The sequence below is a fragment of the Arachis hypogaea genome, chromosome 20 (assembly GCF_003086295.3).
Source record: "Arachis hypogaea cultivar Tifrunner chromosome 20, arahy.Tifrunner.gnm2.J5K5, whole genome shotgun sequence".
Taxonomy (NCBI): domain Eukaryota; kingdom Viridiplantae; phylum Streptophyta; class Magnoliopsida; order Fabales; family Fabaceae; genus Arachis; species Arachis hypogaea.
The window spans coordinates 20,342,291-20,365,876 of NC_092055.1; positions in this window are offsets into that span (position 1 = coordinate 20,342,291).

The following is a 23,586-nucleotide window of genomic DNA, read 5'->3' on the forward strand; positions in this document are numbered from 1 at the left end:
GGTTGAAAACCACTACATCCCTGCTGATTTCATAATCCTAGACACTGGGAAGTGTATAGATGAATCCATCATCCTTGGTAGACCCTTTCTAGCCACAGCAAAAGATGTGATTGATGTAGACAGAGGAGAATTAGTCCTTCAAGTGAATGAAGACTCCCTTGTGTTTAAAGCTCAAGGATGTCCCTCTATAACCATGGAGAGGAAGCATGAAGAACTTCTCTCAATACAGAGTCAAACAAAGTCCCCATAGTCAAACTCTAAGTTTGGTGTTGGGAGGCCATAACCAAACTCTAAGTTTGGTGTTGAGAGGCCATCATCATGCTCTGAGTATCTGTGAGGCTCCATGAGAGCCCACTGTCAAGCTACTGACATTAAAGAAGCGCTTGTTGGGAGGCAACCCAATCTTTAATTATCTATGTTAAATTTCTATGTTCTTTTGTTATTTTATGTTTTCTGTAGGTTGATGATCATGTGAAGTCACAAAAACAATTGAAAAAGTAAAAACAGAAGAAAAAACAGTATTAAAAATAGAACACCCTGGAGGAGAAACTTACTGGCGGTTAAACGCCAGTAAGGGTAGCAGAATGGGCGTTAAACGCCCAGTCTGGCACCATTCTGGGCGTTTAATGCCAGAAATGGGCACCAGACTGGCGTTTAACGCCAGGAATGGGCAAGAAGCTGGCGTTAAACGTCAGAAATGGGCAGTAGCCTGGCGTTTAACGCCAGGATTGGCAGAAATGGACATTTTTGCACGCCACTTGGTGCAGGGATGAGATATCCTTGACACCTCAGGATCTGTGGACCCCACAGGATCCCCACCCACCCTACCTCTCTCTCTCTCTTCTTCACCCATTCACAATCACCTCAATACCTCTTCCCCAAAAACCCCTCACCTATCAAATCCCACCATTCTCTTCACCACTCACATCCATCCTTCATAAAACCCCACCTACCTCACCATTCAAATTCAAACCACTTTCCCTCCCAAACCCACCCATAATGGCCGAACCATACCCCACTCTCCACTCCTATATAAGCCCATCTTCACTCCTTCATTTTCACACAACATACACACTACTTGTCCCCCTTGGCCGAAACACTAAGCCCCCTCCATCTCCTCTATTTCTTCTTCTTCTACTCTCTTCTTTTTTCTTTTGCTCGAGGACGAGCAAACTTCTAAGTTTGGTGTGATAAAAGCTAAAGCTTTTTTGTTTTTCCATAACCATTAATGGCATCAAAGGCCGGAGAAACCTCTAGAAAGAGGAAAGGGAAGGCAAAAGCTTCCACCTCCAAGTTATGGGAGATGGAGAGATTCCTCTCAAGGGTGCATCAAGACCACTTCTATGAAGTTGTGGCCAAGAAGAAAGTGATCTCCGAGGTCCCTTTCAAGCTCAAAAAGGGTGAATATCCGGAGATCCGACATGAGATTCGAAGAAGAGGTTGGGAAGTTCTCACCAACCCCATTCAACAAGTCAGAATCTTAATGGTTCAAGAGTTCTATGCCAATGCATGGATCACCAAGAACCATGATCAAAGTGTGAATTCGGACCCCAAGAATTGTTTTACAATGGTCCGAGGGAAATACTTAGACTTTAGTCTGGAAAATGTAAGGTTGGCATTCAATTTGCCTATGATGCAAGGAGATGTACACCCACACACTAGAAAGGTCAACTTTGATCAAAGGTTGGACCAAGTCCTCATGGACATCTGTGAAGAGGGCGCCCAATGGAAAAGAGATGCAAGAGGGAAGTCGGTTCAACTAAGAAGGCATGACCTCAAGCCCGTGGCTAGGGGATAGTTGGAGTTCATCCAACGCTCAATCATTCCCACTAGCAACCGGTCTGAAGTTACTATAGACCGAGCCATCATGATCCATAGCATCATGATTGGAGAGGAAGTAGAAGTTCATGAGGTTATATCCCAAGAACTCTATAAGGTGGCGGACAAGCCCTCTACCTTGGCAAGGTTAGCCTTCCCTCACCTCATTTGTCACCTCTGCAATTCAGCTGGAATTGACATAGAGGAAGACATCCTCATTGATGAGGATAAGCCCATCACTAAGAAAAGGATGGAGCAAACAAGAGATCCCACTCCTGGACATGAGGAAATTCCTCACCATGAAATCCCTGAGATGCCTCAAGGGATGCATTTTCCTCCACAAAACTATTGGGAGCAAATCAACACCTCCCTAGGAGAATTAAGTTCCAACATGGGACAACTAAGGGTGGAGCACCAAGAGCATTCTATCCTCCTCCATGAAATTAGAGAAGACCAAAGAACCATGAGAGAGGAGCAACAAAGGCAAGGAAGAGACATTGAGGAGCTCAAGCACTCCATAAGATCTTTAAGAGAAAGAACAAGCCGCCATCACTAAGGTGGACCTGTTCTTTAATTTCCTTGTTCTTTATTTTCTGTTTTTCGAAAGTTATGCTTTATGTTTATCTATGTTTGTGTCTTTATTACATGATCATTAGTGTCTTAGTGTCTATGCCTTGAAGCTATGAAAATGAATCCATCACCTTTCTTAAATGAAAAATGTTTTTATTTGAAAAAGAAAAAGAAGTGCATGAATTTCGAATTTTAAAACAGTTTAGTTATTTTGATGTGGTGGCAATACTATTGTCTTTCTGAATGAATGCTTGAACAATGCATATTTTTTGAATTTGTTGATTCATGAATGTTAAAATTGTTGGCTCTTGAAAGAATGATAGAAAAGGAGAAATGTTATTTGATAATCTGAAAAATCATAAAATTGATTCTTGAAGCAAGAAAAAGCAGTGAAAAGCTTGCAGAAAAAATGTATATATGCAAAAAAAAACGAAAAAAGAAAAAAAAGAGAGAAAGAAAGAAAAGCAAGCAGAAAAAGCCAGTAACCCTTTAAACCAAAAGGCAAGGGTAAAATAAAAAAGGATCCAAGGCTTTGAGCATCAGTGGATAGGAGGGCCCACAGGAATAAAATCCTGGCCTAAGCGGCTAAACCAAGCTGTCTCTAACCATGTGCTTGTGGCGTGAAGGTGTCAAGTGAAAACTTGAGACTGAGCGGTTAAAGTCGTGGTCCAAAGCAAAAAGAGTGTGCTTAAGAGCTCTGGACACCTCTAATTGGGGACTTTAGCAAATCTAAGTCACAATCTGAAAAGGTTCACCCAGTTATGTGTCTGTGGCATTTATGTATCTGGTGGTAATACTGGAAAACAAAATACTTAGGGTCACGGCCAAGACTCATAAAGTAGCTATGTTCAAGAATCAACATACTTAACTAGGAGAATCAATAACACTATCTGGATTCTGAGTTCCTATAGAAGCCAATCATTCTGAACTTCAAAAGGATAAAGTGAGATGCCAAAACTGTTCAGAAGCAAAAAGCCAAAAGCCCCGCTCATCTAATTAATACTGATCTTCATAGATGCTTTTGGAATTCATTGTATATTCTCTTATTTTTATCCTATTTGATTTTCAGTTGCTTGGGGACAAGCAACAATTTAAGTTTGGTGTTGTGATGAGCGGATAATTTATACGCTTTTTGGCATTGTTTTTAGTATGTTTTTAGTATATTTTAGTTAGTTTTTATTATGTTTTTATTAGTTTTTAAATAAAAATAATATTTCTAGACTTTACTATGAGTTTGTGTGTTTTTCTGTGATTTTAGGTATTTTCTGGCTGAAATTGAGGGACTTGAGCAAAATCTGATTCAGAGGCCGAAAAAGGACTGCAGATGCTGTTGGATTATGACCGCCCTGCACTCGAAGTAGATTTTCTGGAGCTACAGAAGTCCATTTGGCGTGGTCTTAATTGCGTTGGAAAGTAGACATCCCGAGCTTTCCATCAATATATAATAGTCTATACTTTGCTCGAGATTTGATGGCCCAAACAGGCATTCCAAGTCAGCTCAAGAATTCTAGCGTTTAACGCCAGAACTGGCACAAAAGCTGGAGTTAAACGCCCAAACTGGCACAAAAGCTGGCGTTTAACTCCAAGAAAAATCTCTACACATGGAAGTTTCAATGCTCAGCCCAAGCACACACCAAGTGGGCCCGGAAGAAGATTTCTGCATTAATTACTTATTTCTGTAACCCTAGGCTACTAGTTTTCTATATGATATTGTATTTTCATCTTGGTTCTTCTAGTTCCCTGTCTGGAGCTGAAGCCAATGACCACCATTATCACTTTTGTATTTTTAACGGTGGAGTTTCTACACACCATAGATTAAGGTGTGGAGCTCTGCTGTTCTTCATGAATTAATGCAAAGTACTATTGTATTTGTATTCAACTCAAGTCTATTTCTTCTCCAAGATATTCATTCACACTCAAGAACATGATGAATGTGATGATTATGTGACACTCATCACCATTCTCACCTATGAACGCGTGACTGACAACCACTTCTGTTCTACATGCAAACAAGATTGAATGTGTATCTCTTGGGTTTCTAATCTAAGATTAGAACCTTCGTGGTATAGGCTAGAATTATTGGCGGCCATTCCTGAGATCCGGAATGTCTAAACCTTGTCTGTGGTATTCTAAGTAGGATCTGGGAAGGGATGACTGTGACGAGCTTCAAACTCGTGAGTGTTGGGCCTGTGACAGACGCAAAAGGATCAATGGATCCTATTCCAACATGATCGAGAACCGACAGATGATTAGCCGTGTGGTGACAGCGTGCGTAAAATATTTTCACTGAGAGGACGGAAAGTAGCCATTGGCAATGGTGATGCCCAACATAAAGCTTGCCATGGAAAGGAGTATGAATGATTGGAAGAAGGCAATAGGAAAGAAGAGGTTCAGGAGGAACAAAGCATCTTCATATGCTTATCTGAAATTCCTACCAATGAATTACATAAGTATCTCTATCTCTATCTTTATTTTATGTTTTATTTATCTTTAATTATCAATCCTCCATAACCATTTGAATCTGCCTGACTGAGATTTACAAGATGACCATAGCTTGCTTCAAGCCGACAGTCTCCGTGGGATCGACCCTTACTCACGTAAGGTATTACTTGGATGACCCAGTGCACTTGCTAGTTAATTGTGCGAAATTGTGACAAAGTGTGATTCACGTTTGAGAGCTCCAAGTCCTTTGGCGCCATTGTTGATGATCACAATTTCGTGCACCACCATCGCAATCGCAACATCTCCATCACGAGTGCAGTTTAGATCAGTAGCGAAGGACGAGGAGGCAACCAAAACTTCCTTAGGCTCAATCACGGGCACAGATGAAGAGGCACCAACATGTATCGAACTAGAGCAGGCTGCCGTGGCTGAAGGCTGAGGATTCCAGTTCAAACCTCCTGAACTAGAGACCACATCTACAAGCTTGGCCAACAGTTCAAGGGTCCTCACCTCGGAAAATTGGCAACGACAATGGAACAAAACTTGCAAATCTTCATCGTTGCCTATGACGAAGGAATCATACTTCACATCATCCCACAAAACGGAAATCAAAATTCTGTAAAAAAACTTCTCCACCCGTTTCACGCTTTGCAACCCCAGTTTTTGGATGATAGTATTCTAAAACTCAGTGAAACTCGTTGAAGTTTTGAGAAAAGCGTTAAGCGGATCCTTATCAGTAAATTTAATTCAGGAACGCGTTTTTTTTTAATCGATCCTCTATAGTGCACCAAAACTAAAAAACTATCATCACTAGCCATTGTGACTTACACTATCATAAGGATTTCACATTCGGCTCCTATTTATATACGTTGATCTCATACTAAAGCTAATTCATCAAATTCGATTTATATATATAGCTCAATTTATACTAAATTGACAATTGGTGATTCGATTTACGATTGCCATCAAATATTTATAAATCAAATTTGTGAAGTTCGTTTTACTCTTACACCATATAAATCGAATAGACCTAATTAGATTTATTGTGACTTTCTCTAATTCGAGTATGCTCTATTTAATTTATAATGAATACAACGTTTTTATGTAAATTAAATCACCTTATTTCAATTTATTACTATAATTTACAAATTGAATTTGACTCATTCAATTTATATAATAACATGCATGAAGATATTGACGTAATATTTTTAGTTTTAAATGATTTATGTAATATTTAGATGATTTTAATTTATTTGAGTATTTTACCCTAATTTTTATTTCTTGCTTAATTAGAGGCTCACTCAGTCTTGTGGCGTCTGGCATGGAAGGTGGGATAGATACCTCAATGATGATGCACATGAGACAACATTTATTTTGGTGATTTGGCCTTCATCATCCATCAAATTGAGATAGATTTGATATTAAGATAGTGATGTGAATACTGAATAGACAAACATTATTTTCAAGTCGGAATCTAAATGTGACTCATGAAAATATCAAAGTATTATTTTTGACAAGTCCAATAATGCCACCTAGTTATATAAATATTATTTGGTTACCATTATCAGCCATTTTTTATTCTTAGATAAGTTAAAATATTCCCATTTGATTTTATTCGATTCCAAGGCTTCCCGTATTCAAGCAACAAAATCCAAGATTAATAACAAAGATTTATCTAGAAGGTATTTTACAAAATCAACCATATTAACAGTACAAACAATAGAAATGGTTTAAATTTATTATGCTTTAAAAATATTTAGTCAAATGTTTTAAATGAGACTGTTAAAATATATTTTTTAAATCAATCATAATAGATATATACTGAAATTAACTATTAAAATTAATCAATAATATAATAAAATACATATTAAAAATAAATTAAATTACATATATTTATATACAAATATATAATAATTAATTTAATTATTAATTTTAATATACAAATAATATTTTTTCATTTAAAATACTTGTTAGCCTGTAGCTTAATTATAAGAAGCCTAGTTTGATAATGTTGCAGTAAAATCTGAGAAAAGAGGAGTAGAAAATGTGAATACAAGTGTAGTAAGGCATGGCAATGAGTGTGGTCCCAAATATAGTTATAGGTTTGGGTGCTTGGGGTGCATTACGGGTGGCGTCGGTCCATGGTGGTTCCCTGGAACACCATCTGCTATTGCCACTTTGACCATTGACTTGTCTTCCATATCCTCTACAATTTCTTCGCACTAAGTTTGTTTTTGAAAATAAAATAAAATAAAATATTAAAAATAAAATATAAAAAATAAAAATATAAAATTTAATATTTTTTTATTTTATTTAATAATAAATTAAAATAATTTATAAAAATTTAATTTATTTATATTTTTTTATTAAAAAAATTTAAAAAAATATAATGATAAAAAATTAACAAAAATTTTATAAAAAAAAAAAATAAATTATATCTTTTGTTAGTGTCTATATATTTTTTTGTCAACACAAAATATATTAATTTAATATCTTTAAACACTATTTTTATTCATATTTTATTTGATAAATACAATTTTATGTTTTTATATTTTTATTTTAGTGTTCTATTTTGTAAACAATCCTCCAGAAACCACTCTCTTAGCAACAACACCAATCTATTTTATGGTATCATAGCAACACCAAACTATTTTATTTTAATTTTTATTTTTTGGGTGTAAATACTGAAAAGCGAAAATTAATTAAGACTTTTTTCCTTTGCTGTGAATGTATTTAGATACATTAGTTTTTCTCCTTTTTGTTTTGACGAACCAGAGAATTATAAGTTAAGAATTTTATTTGTTTTTAAACAGTAGTTTTAAAAAGTTTAAGCACTATTTTTCAAAAAATTGACAAAACATTTTTTAAAAAAATTACATTATTAATTTATTATGTGTCAAATTAACAATATATGTAATGTTGTTTTTAGATTTGAGAGAAGTAGAGAACCAAAAAACAAAAAACAAGAGATGATGAGAGGTAAGGTGTAGGTCGGCTTTTTTAATAAAACAAATAAAAAAATTAATTTTCTAAATTCGCATTGTCCAAAAGATAGTACAGAATGCGCAAATTCCATTTTGTATGTGGCGTGGGCGAAATAGATTTGGCCAATTCGCTAAACCCGCAAATTAGTTTAAGCCCAAAAAATTCATAATAAGAAGGCCAAAATTTATTTTCTCTTTTCATAATAATAATAATAATAATAATAAAATTCAATCCATTATAATTCAAATAACATAATTTTTTTATATTTATTTAGAAGTGACAAATTTGAGTTTCTCTACTAACTTTAGAAAAAAAAAAAAGGTAATCAGATAGACAGAGTAGAGAGAGAAAGAAAAAAGGAAATGGTTGAGAAAAGAAGAAAAAGATAAGAGTAATGAAAGGAAGAAGAGATTAAGGTCTTCAAATGCGAATTTCTTTCAGGTCTTCTAGTAATAATGGTACATGGTACAAGGTACCTACTAAGCTACTACCTTAGTTAATCAATCTCATTTAAGTGGTTTATCTAATTAACAAAAGTGTGTCAAAAATGTTAGTATGACATCAGACATTGCATCATGGTTCGTCATGACTGAATGACCCCAAATAAAAATATATATATATATATATAAAGTAATGTAAGGAAGGCCTGTGGGTATAGATCACACCTCGTCTAATAATGAGGCCCATTACACTTTGTAGGTATTTCACTTTTGGTGGATTTGTTTCTGATGGGTTGGAGAATCAAGAAACAAGAAAATCAAGCAACCATTAGGAATTGATGAATTACAATGCAATAAAAAGATACCCCTAAAGAATCAAGAAACAAGAAAATCAAGCAACCATTAGGAATTGATGAATTACAATGCAATAAAAAGATACCCCTAAAGATACCCCTATTCTCACTACCAAGAACTATAAAGATCATGTGAGACATATAAAAAAAAAAAAAAAAAAAAATCATGTGAGACATAAATATTGTGATATCATGATTTAATATATCACTGTTTTGTCGATTTTTAACGAATCGATGGTGGTTTGATTCTAATGGTTTGGGAGCGAAACCTACTCCTATTTTTTACGAGTACTAGTTTTCTAAAAGTGCATCAAAGATCCTCGAATCAGACAAGATTTAAAAGGAAAGACTGAAAAAGGTGTTAAATAAAAATTTTGAAAGTAAAATTGACTGAAATCGAAATAGTTTGCATTGAATTTAAACAAAGCGATAAAATGTCTTCGACTGAATTAAAGGACTTTTGACATGGGAATTAAAAATGCTAGAAGGTAAATCTGACAAGAAAATTAAAGTTGCTCGAAAGATAAATTGAACATGAAAAGTAAAATTTTGCAGAAGTTGTAAATTGAAAAGATAAAAAACATAGAAGAAACCCTACAGAAAAGAGACTCGAACACAGACTCAGAAATTCGCTAGGGATGTGAGTGTGCCTCAGTGTTTTCTGAAGCAAAGTTCCAACCCTTGTGACTTCGAGTCTTTTATTATTTATAACAATTTCCTTAGCTGGTCAATTTTGAAATGAAACTCCGATGTGTGCAAAACATGGGTAACTGTTCCCACTTTTTTGCCTGATCACTGATGCCAGGGCATCTTAGGCTAGTTTCACTAGCCTTTTTCTTTGTTTTTAATAGGTTTTATGCAATTTCTTGAGTTATAAGTAAGCAATTGGGGTAAAAATTCATGCATGTCTAGAATCACCTAACCATGGTTAAATTGATGTAATTTCATGAGAATTATGCTATAATTACTTGTATGCTAAGAATGATGAGAATTCTCATGACTTTAGCAAGGTTTTGATGCATGTATTGGTTGATGACAGATGAAGGAAAGTATGGAAGGAAGCTGAAGAAGGAGCATAAAAAGTTGAAGAAGAAGCAACGTTGGTAGCCAAGTTGGACCACCAACGTTGCCTAAAACGTTCAAAGGGAGGCAGAGCAATTCTCTGCATAATTTGCTGGTGCTCACGTTTGAGGGACCGTTGGCAAGCCAACGTTACCCCCAATGTTGTGATAAAATGTTCAATTCTGGAGCTAAAGGATTTTTGAGCGATGCGTACGCGTACGCGTGAAAGAATAAAATTTCTATATCCACGTGCAAGCGTGAGTCACGCACACGCGTGGGTCACGCGTACGCGTCACCAAACGAACGTTGGAGGTCCAACGTTGCCTCAAACGTTGCCTCCAACGTCCGCGATGAGGAGCCCAGAATTTGGAATTGAGAAACTTGAATCGACGCGCACGCGTCAGTGACGCATACGCGTGGATGGGAAAAATGGCAATGCACACGTAAGCATGGTGTATGCGCACGCGTGTACAAGCAAAATCACAGCCTTCATGCGTACGCGTGGTACACGCGTACGCGTGGGTAGCAGAACGTTGGCCCTCCAACGTTGAGTCAAACGCCAATGACAGCAAATCTATATGGTTTTTAAGAAGGGCATTTGAGTCAACGTTGGCTATCAAACGTTGACTCTAACTTGAGCACCAGGACCTTGCAAACAAATCTCCTCTTAACAGCAAGGGAAACTAATTGGAGCAACTTTAACCCAATTCCATCAAGACCAAAAGCCCAATTTAGAGAATGAAGATCAATGGAAGAAAGTGTATAAATAGCTTAGCGGGGACTCTTTGACTGGACTTTTTAATTTTGGTTCATTTTAATTTCCAGCAATGTATCTTTCAATTCCAATTTTCATTTTGAGAGCTATGAACAACTAAACCCCTTTCATTGGGTTAGGGAGCTCTGTGTAATTCAATGGATTAATATTAGTTTTTATTCTTCTTCCTCTTTCTTTTCTCTTGATTTTACTAGAAAGCCTTCGTTCTTCATTCAATTAGATAGTTGTCTTGGAAAAGAAGCTATTCATAATTGGATCTCCTCAGAACCTTGGAAGAGGAATGAAGAGATCATGCTAGAAATGCTTTCTCACATCGGATTAGATTGGGGTTTGGATGGATATAGTGACATGTAATCCTACCAATACTTTGATCTATGAATTTGTGTGGTATAATTAGTGACCGAACTTCATCTCTTCCCATGAGCACTTAATCAAGGAATTGGACAAGTGTTCATGCTTAGAGAGATTAGATTGCCAAGGAATCGGGATCTAATCACCTAAGATTGCCAAGGAGATCAATGAATGCATTGATTGAGGAAGAGATGAAAACGAACTTGATCCGGAGAATTATCACATCTCCTGACCTCAATGAATTCCCATCTCTGATCTACCCATTCTTTTATATTCTACTTCTTTAATTTCATGCTAAACCCCCATTCCCATTTAATTTCTTGCAATTTAAGGTTCTGTCATTTAATTTCTCGCAATTTAATTTCTGTCATTTAATTTCTATCATTTAATTTCTTGCAATTTAAGTTTCCCGCCAAATTTACATTCTGTAATTCTCAACCAAATATGATTTCGCTCAACTAGCACAATTCTCCAATTAATATTGATCAACCAACCAATCCCTGTGGGATTCGACCTCACTCTACAGTGAGTTTTTACTTGACGACAATCCGGTACACTTGCTGGTAGGAAATTGTTGAGAGATAGTTTTCGAGAGAATCAAGTTTATGGCGCCGTTGCCGGGGATTGGTTTTGTATTGACAATTACTAAATTGGAGGATAACTAGATTGAGCACTTTTCTTTCTTTTGATTAATTGAATTTTAATTTTAGTTGTTCATTTTTGTTCTCTGCCATTTTTAGTTATTTTTCTTTAATTTTACCTTACTTCTTTACTTTTCAGTAAAACTAACCCACTAGCTCATTAACTGTTTGATTATTTACCTCAATTGTTCTAACCACACCTTTTCATTAATTGTGAATCCTTCACTTGCTGGTTGTTGCTTGTTGTGCTACTTGTATGACATGTAGAAGAGAGGTTTCAACCTCCTTTGACAGTGAACCGGAAAGAACCTTCCTGAGATTAAGAAGGGAAGCAAGAGGAAAGAGGGCTGTTGGTACAGAAGAAGAGGAGGAAGACTTGGATATAACCATGGAGGATGATATGGAAAACCATCATGAAGGAGAGGTGAATAATCATGCTAGAAGAGGTGCAGCCAACCCTGCTGGACAAGAGAGGAGAGTTCTGGGATCCTACATCAATCCAAACCCAGGAAACTGTGGTAGCAGCATTCAAAAGCCAACTATCCATGCTAATAATTTTGAATTGAAGCCTCAGCTCATAACTCTTGTGCAAAACAACTGTTCCTTTGGAGGAAGTGCCCAAGAAGACCCTAATGAACATCTCACTAAATTCCAAAAGATATGTGACACAGTTAAATCTAATGGTGTTCATCCTAACACCTATAGATTGCTACTGTTTCCATTTTCTTTGAGGAAAAAAGCATCAAAATGGCTAGAATCATTTCCCAAGGAAAGCTTGACAACCTGGGAGGATGTAGTGAATAGATTCTTGACAAGGTTCTACCCTCCACAAAAAGTAAATAGGTTGAGAACTGAAGTGCAGACATTCAGACAGCAGGATGGTAAAACTATTTATGAAGCCTGAGAGAGATTCAAAGATTTGACAAGGAAGTGCCCCTGATATGTTTAATGAGTGGGTACAATTTCATATCTTTTATGAAGGGCTGAATTGTGAATCAAAGAAAGCTGTAGACCACTCATCTGGAGGTTTCCTTAACAAGAAGAAGACCATTGAAGAAGCCATTGATGTTATAGAGACAGTGGCTGACAATGAGTATTTTTATGCCTCAGACAGAAGCAACAACAGGGGAGTCCTGGAATTAAACCATATGGATGTAATCCTGGCCCAGAATAAGATGATCACCAAGCAACTGACTGAATTGACCAAACAAATGGAAAAGAATCAGGCTGCAGCTATCCACACTCAATCATCACCTCAAGGAGAGTTAGACGTAGAAGAAGGAGTTAACTGGGAGGAAGCTAATTACCTTGGAAATTCATCTAGGCAAGCTCATGATCCATATTCTAAAACCTATAACTCTGGTTGGAGGAACCACCCAAACTTTGGGTGGGAAAACCAATAAAACCAAGGCCAAGACCACAGGCCCCATAATCCAAACCAGTATAACAACTCCACTCACCAACACTCCAACCAAAAACCATACCAGACCACACAAAATACTTACTCACAGCCACTATACCAAAACCACAATAACCACTCTCAACACCCCACGTCCAACCAACCATCACCATATGATGATGACAGAATGTCCAAAATGGAAGATATGCTTGCAAATCTTTGCAAGGAGTCTGAAGACATGAAAAAATTGAGGGAAGAAGTGAGAGGTAGTATAAAAAAATGAGGGGAGATTATTAAGAATCTCGAATCTCAGGTAGAACATCTTTCACAGCAGACTCCGAAGTCCACTGATAGTTTCCCAAGTGATACTGAGAAAAATCCAAGAGGGGAACTGAATAAGGTGAGATGGGAAGAGTGTAAGGCAGTTATTCTTGCAAATGAAGAAATCTTGGAAGAAGATACCAGAAAGCCAACAGAGCACAGCCAAGGAAGTTCCCAGGGTGACTTGGAGAAAAAGGAACAAGAAACTGGCTCTGTACAAAGGAAAGAATCAACAAGGAAGGAAATTTCGAAACCTTATGTGCCAAAGGCACCATTTCCTCAGAGACTTAGGGGAGGTGAGAAAGAAAGGTCATATTCAAGATTCCTAGATATGTTTGCATCTCTCAGTGTCAACATCCCCTTTATCAAAACTCTCCAACAGATGCCTACATACATCAAGTGCATGAAAGAGCTGCTGACCAAGAAAGGAACCTTAAATGGGGGACAAACAGTGACAATGAACAAGGAATATAGTGCCCTCATCAAGAAGGACATACTCCTGAAGAAAAAAGATCCAGGGAGCTTTCATATTCTATGTGCCATAGGAGAGACAAAAATTGACAGAGGATTTTGTGATCTAGGAGCTAGCATAAATGTGATGTCTCTGTCTCTTATGAAGAAGTTGCAAATCAATGAGCTGAGACCCACCGATGTGATCATCTAATTGGCGGATAAAACTCAGAAGTAGGCCAAAGGAGTAGTCGAAAATGTATTGGTGAAAGTAGAAAACTACTTCCTCCCCACTGACTTTGTTGTTCTGGACATGGAGGAAAGTTACCTCCATCCCATTATTCTGGGGAGACCATTTCTAGCCACTGCTAGAGTGCTGATAGATGTGGAACAAGGAGAGTTAATCCTGCGAATACATAATGAACATCTCTCCTTCCATGTTTTCAAACCTACATCTGAGTCTGAACCAGAACCTAAAGAGCCGAAGGATGATCACAGTAACATGTGCACAAAGGAAAGCAACAATGAATCAGCAGCTGAACCCTTGAAACAATCCTTGATGAACAAGCAAGAATTTTAAGAGATACAGCAACCAAGAGAACTCAAGAAAGAACTGAAGCCATAAAAGTTGGGAAGAGCAGCTAACGAGGAACTCCCTGACACAATAATCACTGGAGCACTACTGGAAGAAGAGAAAAGAGTGGTGAAAAAATTGCCAAGAGGATGGAGAAATAAGAAAATTCCTACAGAAGATTTTTTCCCTGGAAACAAGGTGATATCATCCCACCATCCATTAATCTCAACACAGCTTCCGACACTTTCATCTCAGTTACCCCAAGTGTTCTCAGTCAAAAAGGTCCTTTTCTTGGAACATGTAGAAATCATCAAGGAATCAAGTGGAGAAAGCTTCACTGTGAGGGGAGAAGATTTGAGGCATTACAATCCACCTTAACAGTAAACTAACCGTCAAGCTAATGACGTTAAAGAAGCGCTCCATGGGAGGCAACCCATGATTTATTTTCTTTTTTTTTATGCTTCAGTATGAATAATAATTGTTGCTCTAACATGAATTTAAGCTCTCCTAGACAATTTTGACAACTATCCATGAATTGTGAAGCATATGATTCAATTTTAAGTTTGGTGTGCCTAAAGGCACACTAAGATACCTTTCAAAAGATGATGATCATATTGCCATTTTGACATGTGTTTCTTGGAATATATAGCCAAAAATTAAGTTTGGTGTTCTATATATTGTAAGAACAAGTCATGAGAGTCAAGGTTCTCTAGAGTCTTGAAATTCATGAAAGTGCAACCATGTCATAATTTTTAATTAAAGTTTAGAAATAGAAAAATGAGGTGTTTCTCATGATGGTTTAACCAAAGGTGACACTAATTCCGTTGAGATCTTAATGACATTACTTGGAGGAAGTAACACTTTGAACCATATAGCCAAACACTAAGTTTGGTGTCCTCTAAGACTATATAAGAGCACAAAAGAAGTCACGGTTGGTTGAACAATCATAAGGAATGCTAGTCAAATTTGTAGCTTTAAGTATTAATTGTTCTCTTGCCGCCACTTGCTAGTACTCACCTCTTTTGTCTTGTTATGATGATTAGGTGAACAGAAGAACTATTTAATGAAAGGGACAAAGCAATGGATGATAAGGATAGCATGAAGACAAAAAGTAAGTCACATGATTTGGAAGGGTGCTTCTTGGGAATAAAAATCTGCACATCTTGAGAATAGGTACCTAGAAGACCGGAAGGATATGCTCAATGGAGAGGCAACTTTTGTCTTCATTCAACCTTGCATGCACACCGTTCATTCATAAACTTGCCCAAAGAATCCTAACCATCCATTCTTCATTAAAGCTTGCTATACATTGCTTCACTTGGATCGTGCACATGCACCAAAATGTTCATACTTCTTGTACTCTAGAAAATTTAGCTCTTGTGTTATCTAAAAGCTAAAGCCCAACAACCATGTTACATGCAATAAATCATTCTTGTTCACTTGTTTCCACAACATTACCTAGCCTTCAAACCACCTTTTCATCAAGAGTGCATCATACTAGTCACCTCTCTTCATAAACCTTCAACCTCTATTCGGGTAATCATCAAGGAAAGTATGACATCTTCTTCAAGTTTCAAAAGAAGGAGAGGAAAGGAACCCATTACTGAAGAAGGTGAAAACGAATATGATCTATGGAAGTTTAGATCATGGTATCACCAAATGCAACTTGGGTAGATGAATGACAAAAAGATATATCCAGAAATCCCTTTCCAGCTATCTGAGGATGGATGCCCAGAAATAAGAGCCAAGATCAGAAAGAGAAAATGGGAAGTGCTCACCTCACCAATCACCAGGATTAATGCCAATATCATAAGGGAGTTTTATGCTAACACTGCAAGGCTGGATATGACCGAAGCCCCAACGTACAAGAGTTATGTACGGGGTGTGGAAGTAGACTTTAGTCCGAAGACCATTATGAAGGTCTTAGGACTAAGGCCAGCACATTTTGATGAGCCGGTGTACCAAGAAAGAGTGAATGGGAATCCAGATTATAATGAAATCTCTAGTGACATCTGTGTGTTTAATGCTGACTAGGAGAGGGACAATCAAGGAGGGCACAAGTTCTTGAAAAGAGGAGATCTCATCCTTGAAGCAAAAAGTTGGTATGAGCTGATAAAAAGAACAATTCTGGGCACAGTGAACACCTCGGAAGTTAACAAGAAAAAGGGCTGTCATGCTACACTGTATAATGGTGGGAGGAGAGATAAAAGTTCACGAGATCATTGTAAATGATATTCAAAAGGTTGCAGAGAAAAATTGCTGAAGCCTGGCTTCATTACCCAAGCACCATTATGAGGTTATGCATGAAGGCCAGAGCGCCAATGGAGGATGCAAACCCAACATGGCTGCATCCAGGCATGCCTATGACCCTCGAAAGGATGATGAATATCACAGAGGTACAACAAAGTCAAAGACTACAAAGGAGGTGAATGAGAGAGGAACCACGAGAGGAAGAAGAACAAGAAGAAGAGAAACAATTCCAACCACAAACCAACATGGACATGGGGCGGACGCAAGAAGCAATTGAAAGGCTATCCGAACAGTACATGAGAATTCAAGAGAAACAAGAAGAGTTTCATTCACAATACATGAGAGCTCAAGAGAGACAAGAGGAGCTTTAGTTGAGAATGATGAGCCAACAGAGAGATTTTAAGTCAAGATCTCTAATTATGCAAAGAGAACAAGCTTCACAATTTCAAGGATCTTTCAACCAGCTGGCCCAACTTCAAGTTGATAATATGAGAGCTTTCAAGGAGTTCACGACTCTTCAGGATGCAAGATATGAAGTTCAATCTGATTATAACATAAATTCTCAGATCAAGCTCAACTACATTACGAAACATCTACATAGTATGGACCAGTATTTCCAATTTATGATCAATACTTCAAGGAAAGGAGTGATATAGAAGTAGACAAAGCAATACGCCTTGAAGACAGAGTGGAAGAGACAATAAAGAAAGCTGGATTCTGGACAAAGCTAAAGGGAAAAGGCAAGGGAGAAACTAGTAAGCAAGCAAGCGAGAAGAAGAAAGACAAACAGGATAAAAAAAATGAAAGGTGGACCTGCTCCTTGGTTATTCCATTCAATAAAGAAAGAACATGTCTGTTTTAGTTGATAGTAACTTTTAGTTTAAGTCATTTTGCATTCCATTGTGTTTAATTTTGCAATAAGTATGCTAGCCTAGGTGTGTGTGTTTTCACTTTCACTAATTTAAATGCTTGTTTTGTCTCCTGAGTCTTTTCAATTTAAATAAAAGAAATGGTTGAACAGAAGTGGAATAGTTCGTTTTTGGCAAGGAAGTGAAATAACAGTAAGTGGTGGTATATATGTTTGATTGTGTAGTAGCTCACTTATAATGAATAAAAGGATAGACTATCTCCCTTTTTAGTATAAACTAGCATGCTGTCTATGAATCTTAGCAAATAAAAGTCCTTGGAAGAAAGAAAAACAAATAGAAAGAAAGAAAAAGAAAAGCCAAAGGTGGCAACAAAAATAGAAGCAAGCAAAAGAATAAGGCTAGACACCAATAGCTTGGACCTTAGGACATATGCCTGTCGTATCTTTGTACTAGGATCTGCTTGGATGATTAGGTTCTATGGAGTGCTTTAACACTTGATAACTTGGGTTAACTAACCCGGAATTATCAACCGAAAATCCATTATCAAGAGCAACCTAGTTACAAAGCATTTAGTAACCCAAAGAGGTGCTGGGTACCAATGTCTTTAGAAGAATTGTGAGCCAAGTGTCTGTAGTGAATATGTGTTGAGTACAAATAAGCTAAGAAGCTGCTACAACACATGACACTAAGCTGGTAGAATCAAAGAATAAGTTCGCAGAAAAAGAAAATAAAGAAAAGCAATTACCAAGGATGAGTGAATAATAAGGGGTCATAGCAGTATGTTAGTTGATGCTTAAAGAAGACATTCTATTCCTAAGGATCAATAAGAAGTGAGTTACTGCATTGTCTGCATAAAATTCCATGAACTACTAATAATGACTTGCAGACATGAACATCACTTTCTGTTTTATTCTTTCTTCTCAATAATTCAGTACTTGCTTAGGGACAAGCAAGATTTAAGTTTGGTGTTGTGATGCCAGGGCATCTTAGGCTAGTTTCACTAGCCTTTTTCTTTGTTTTTAATAGGTTTTATGCACTTTCTTGAGTTATAAGTAAGCAATTGGGGTAAAAATTTATGCATGTCTAGAATCACCTAACCATGGTTAAATTGATGTAATTTCATAAGAATTATGCTATAATTACTTGTATGCTAAGAATGATAAGAATTCTCATGACTTTAGCAAGGCTTTGATGCATGTATTGGTTGATAACAGGTGAAGGAAGGTATGGAAGGAAGCTGAAGAAGGAGCATGAAAAGTTGAAGAAGAAGCAACTTTGGTGGCCAAGTTGGACCACCAACGTTGCCTCAAACGTTCAAAGGGAGGCAGAGCAATTCTCTGCATAATTTGCTGGTGCTCATGTTTGAGGGAACGTTGGCAAGCCAATGTTACCCCCAACGTTGTGATAAAATGTTCAATTCTGGAGCTAAAGAATTTTTGAGCGACGCGTACGCGTACGCGTGAAAGAAGAAAATTTTTATATCCACGCGCACGCGTAGAATGGCAAAATTGACCATCTACGCATACGCGTGGGTCACGTGTACGCGTCACCAAATGAACGCTGGAGGTCCAACGTTGCCTCAAACGTTGCCTCCAACGTCCGCGATGAGGAGCCCAGAATTTGGAATTGAGAAACTTGAATCGACGCACACGCGTCAGTGACACGTACGCGTGGATGGAAAAAATGGCAATGCACGCGTAAGCGTGGTGTACGTGCACACGTGAACAAGCAAAATCACAGCCTTCACGCGTGGTAGCAAAACGTTGGCCCTCCAACGTTGAGTCAAACGCCAATGACAGAAAATCTATCTGGTTTTTAAGAAGGGCGTTTCAGTCAACGTTGGCTATCAAACGTTGACTCCAACTTGAGCACAAGGACCTTGCAGATCAAACAGATCTCCTCTCAACAGCAAGAGAAACTAATTGGAGCAACTTCAACCCAATTTCATCAAGGCCAAAAGCCGAATTCAGATAATGAAGATCAATGGAAGAAAGTGTATAAATAGCTTAGAATTTATTTAAGTTAGCAAGGACTTTTTGACTGCACTTTTTACTTTCGGTTCATTTTAATTTCCAGCAATGTATCTTTCAATTCCAATTCCCATTTTGAGAGCTATGAACAACTAAACCCCTTTCATTGGGTTAGAGAGCTCTGTGTAATTCAATGGATCAATATTAGTTTTTATTCTTCTTCCTCTTTCTTTTCTCTTGATTTTACTAGAAAGCCTTCGTTCTTTATTCAATTGGATATTTGTCTTAGGAAAGAAGTTATTCATAATTGGATCTCCTCGGAACCTTGGAAGAAGAATGAGGAGATCATGCTAGAAATGCTTTCTCACATTGGATTAGATTGGGATTTGGATGGATATAGTGACATGTAATCCTACCAATACTTTGATCTATGAATTTGTGTGGTATAATCATTGACCGAACTTCATCTCTTCCCATGAACACTTAAATCAAGGAATTGGGCAAGTGTTCATGCTTAGAGAGATTAGATTGCCAAGAAATTGGTATATAATCACCTAAGATTGCCAAGGAGATCAATGAATGCATTGATTGAGGAAGAGATGAAAACGAACTTGATCCGGAGAATTATTACATCTCCTGACCCCAATGAATTCCCATCTCTGATCTACCCATTCTTTTATATTCTGCTTCTTTAATTTCATGCTAAACTCTCATTTCCATTTAATTTCTTGCAATTTAAGATTCTGTCATTTAATTTCTCGCAATTTAATTTCTGTCATTTAATTTCTTGCAATTTAAGTTTTCCGCCAAATTTACAATTTGTAATTCTCAACCAAATCTGATTTCACTCAACTAGCACAATTTTTCAATTAACATTGATCAACCAACCAATCCCTGTGGGATTCGAACTCACTCTATAGTGAATTTTTACTTGACGAGAATCCGGTGCACTTGCCGGTAGGAAATTGTTGAGAGACAGTTTTCGAGAGAATCAATCACGTAACAGTTACAGAATAACCTTCGATTTCAAGAATCTTCGATCTTCCTTACTCGAGTAACTCCTCGATTTGCTGAGCTAATCAAACTCTTACTCAATGTCCCTAAATTGGCCTCATTTGATACCAACTTCTCTTCCAAAAGCTTACTTATCAATTCAAACAATCTTTTCTTTCGAATTTATTTATTTTTGACTAACAAATTGCCCCCTAGGATTAATGTGTTTTTTTTCGAAATCATTTCTTGGAAGACAAATACTTAATCCTGATTTAATCATTAACGGAAATTACCTTAATTAATCATAAATGTCATTCACTTTTCCCATTAATTTTTCACCCGTTTGATATGTCTTCCCCTGATTCACAATCTCTCTGTTCCACCACTTCACCTTCTTCGCGAAGTTACTTCCTTCTTTTGAATTCTCCTATGTAACAACGGTTAAGAAACAAATCCATTTCCTTTAAATTAAAATTTCTTACCATCGTCTTCCTTCTCGAATCCTTAGTTTCCAAAGTGCCAATTCTTCTTTCACTTCCGAACTCCTTTTTGCTCTGCAACTGCAATTTCTCCTTCTCATTTCTCACTTTAAGCAACAATGGCTTCCCCTTCAACCCGTGTTGCTTCACAAGCCAAGGGCAAAGGTCCTATGGTTCAACCTCAGGCTCCCCTAACCTTGCAAATACTCAATCAAATTAATGACGAGATGATTGAGGATCCTCAGCCTCAACTAGACGACGCCAGAATTCTCATTCCTTTTAACATTGGCGATGAAACTCACTGTTTTGTTGGCCCTATCCAAAACTTGGAACGGGCTCATAAACGTATCCACTATTTTCCTAATGCACAAGGAGAAGATTTGTTAATCAACCAGAACCTTGTTATCTCTCATTTCATTAATCCACAAAAACCCTTCAGAAACAACCCAAAAGTTACTCCACGAGGGGCTGATTTTAAAGCTTGGCACAGACATCTTGAATTAGAGAAAAACAATGTCTGGAGGGCTTTTGGCATCCAGGATCTTTTACGAATCTCCCATTTTACACCCATAACTTACCCCTGGATGATTGGGGCGGTGGTCAACTTTTCGAACAGGACAACAAATAACTTTTACCTCGCTTGTGGGACGATTGGCCCCTCACTCCTAGACGTGGCTGCCATCACTGGCCTCCCGATAAGCTTCTCCTAGTTGACTTCTAATGCACAACCAAATCGGGAGTACAAGATCAACCACAGGACTTCTTAGTGAGTTTATCGTTCACAATATGGGTAAGGAGAATGAACCCGTGACTGATGACGAACATGTTGCATTCTTTTTTTATTGGATGAATGCTATTATTTTCTGCTCTCGAACTGTCCAAATGCAAAAGATTTTTCTCCCTCTAGCTGCCCTCTTACATGAGGGAAATAACTTCAATCTAGCCAAGTTAATCCTAGGACATCTATTCGAAGAACTTGGCCTTTTAGTCAAATGCCTTCAAACCCATTCTTCGATCAGCACAGGAGGTCCCCTCTGGCTTCTCCAGCACTGGTTAAATGCTGTTTTTGAAAATTTTATGCAGAAAGATGGGTATAGCTCATCTGATAAACAACACATTGAAGGATTTCGATTAACCTCCTTCCAACCAAACTTCCAAATGCCCAGACGACTGAAGAACGTTTTTGGGTTGTATTTTCTCTTTTTCATTCTTGCAAGAATTTTAACAATAATGACCTCAATTTCACTCCTTTCCTTCGTCGAAATTATGGTCCTGCATGACTCAAACGCCTCCTCTTTCTGAATGACGATCAAGAGGATGAGATTGCCAATAGGAGCTAGGCAAATTTACTGGCCATTCAGTTGACCTCAATTGGGTTGCCACAACACAAAAAAGAACAATTCAAGGCAACTCTCTATGCTCTTCACTACACTGCTAGACCATTGGGCTTCTCCCAAGCTATTCCAACCCCATTCCCTCGAAATAGCAAACCTTTCTGTCATATTGAGTTGGTTTCGAAATAAGCGCTCGATATCTGTCTCTCTGCGAATCAAAAACAAAAAATGAACTACAATCACCTTTTTTACAAGCGTAGTTCATACATCACCAAATTGTTTTTTGACTAGTGGACCACAAATTTTTCCAAGTACGATCGCACCTTTGAAGAAATAAAAAATTCTGCTATTTGAACTGTAACACCCTAATATTCATATCCTTATGCTCGAATCATAAGTCAATGATATTAAGGTGGTACGACTCACAAGGTGAATTTTTAATATATAGCTATAAGTAAAATTGAAGGGAGTATTAATCGAGAAGCCTGAAATTGAGTAAAATAAAATCGTGAAGACGTATCACTCACGCATCGGCAACTAAAAGATAAAGCGTGAAGTCGAAAACGATATACAAATAAAGGCATAAAGGAGAATAAGAGAAGGACAGTATATATATATATATATAACATAAGTAAATAGCCACTAGTCGCGACCCACGAAGTTTAGGCTGGCTAGGGTACAATATAAAAGTAGTTGACAACAGCATCTCCTAATCTCTCCCAAAAGAAACATAGGAGCCTCTATAGGCAAGTTCAAAAGAATTCAATACATAATATAAGTTTTTCAAAGTAAGGGTGGAGAGATTCTAAGCAAAATATAAAGTAGATAATGTAAAGATCTTCGCCATCTCTCAGATGAACCACAACTCATTTCTGAGCACCTGAACCTGTATCTGAAAAACAAGAGATATATACGGAATGAGAACCCCCGACCCATGGGTTCCCAGTACGGTAAAAGTGCCAAATAAATACAATGCATTGTAATAAAAACTCACTAAGCATCCTAGACTCCCTTTCATCAAATATTCATCCTATGTTCTCGCTAATCCATAAATAGGTAACTGTCATAAGGGAATGCTAAATCTAATTCCTCTTCCTCATGCTTCCCAACTTATAACTCTCCAACAAATCAGAATCAAAATCATAAGCCAAACCATCACCAGTTATTTTATCTCAGTAATTCTATATCAATACTTCATATCCTCACCTGGAGCAAGTGAAATCACTTCACTGCGTCTACCCAGGAAACTCAAATTATCTCATTCTCTACCTGGAGCAAGTGAAATCACATCATTGCGCCTACCCAAGGAGCTCAATTACCTCATTCAATAATCATCATCATTATTCAATTACATCATCAACTCATCTCATCAAGAACATCCCTCAGTGTCCATTGACACCAGCATGAGGGACCTCTCAGTTGTATAAACATAAGCAATTCAGGCAAGTAATACACAATAAGGTACAAGTAGAACAAGTAGCACATAATCAGGTAACATAGCATATATGAT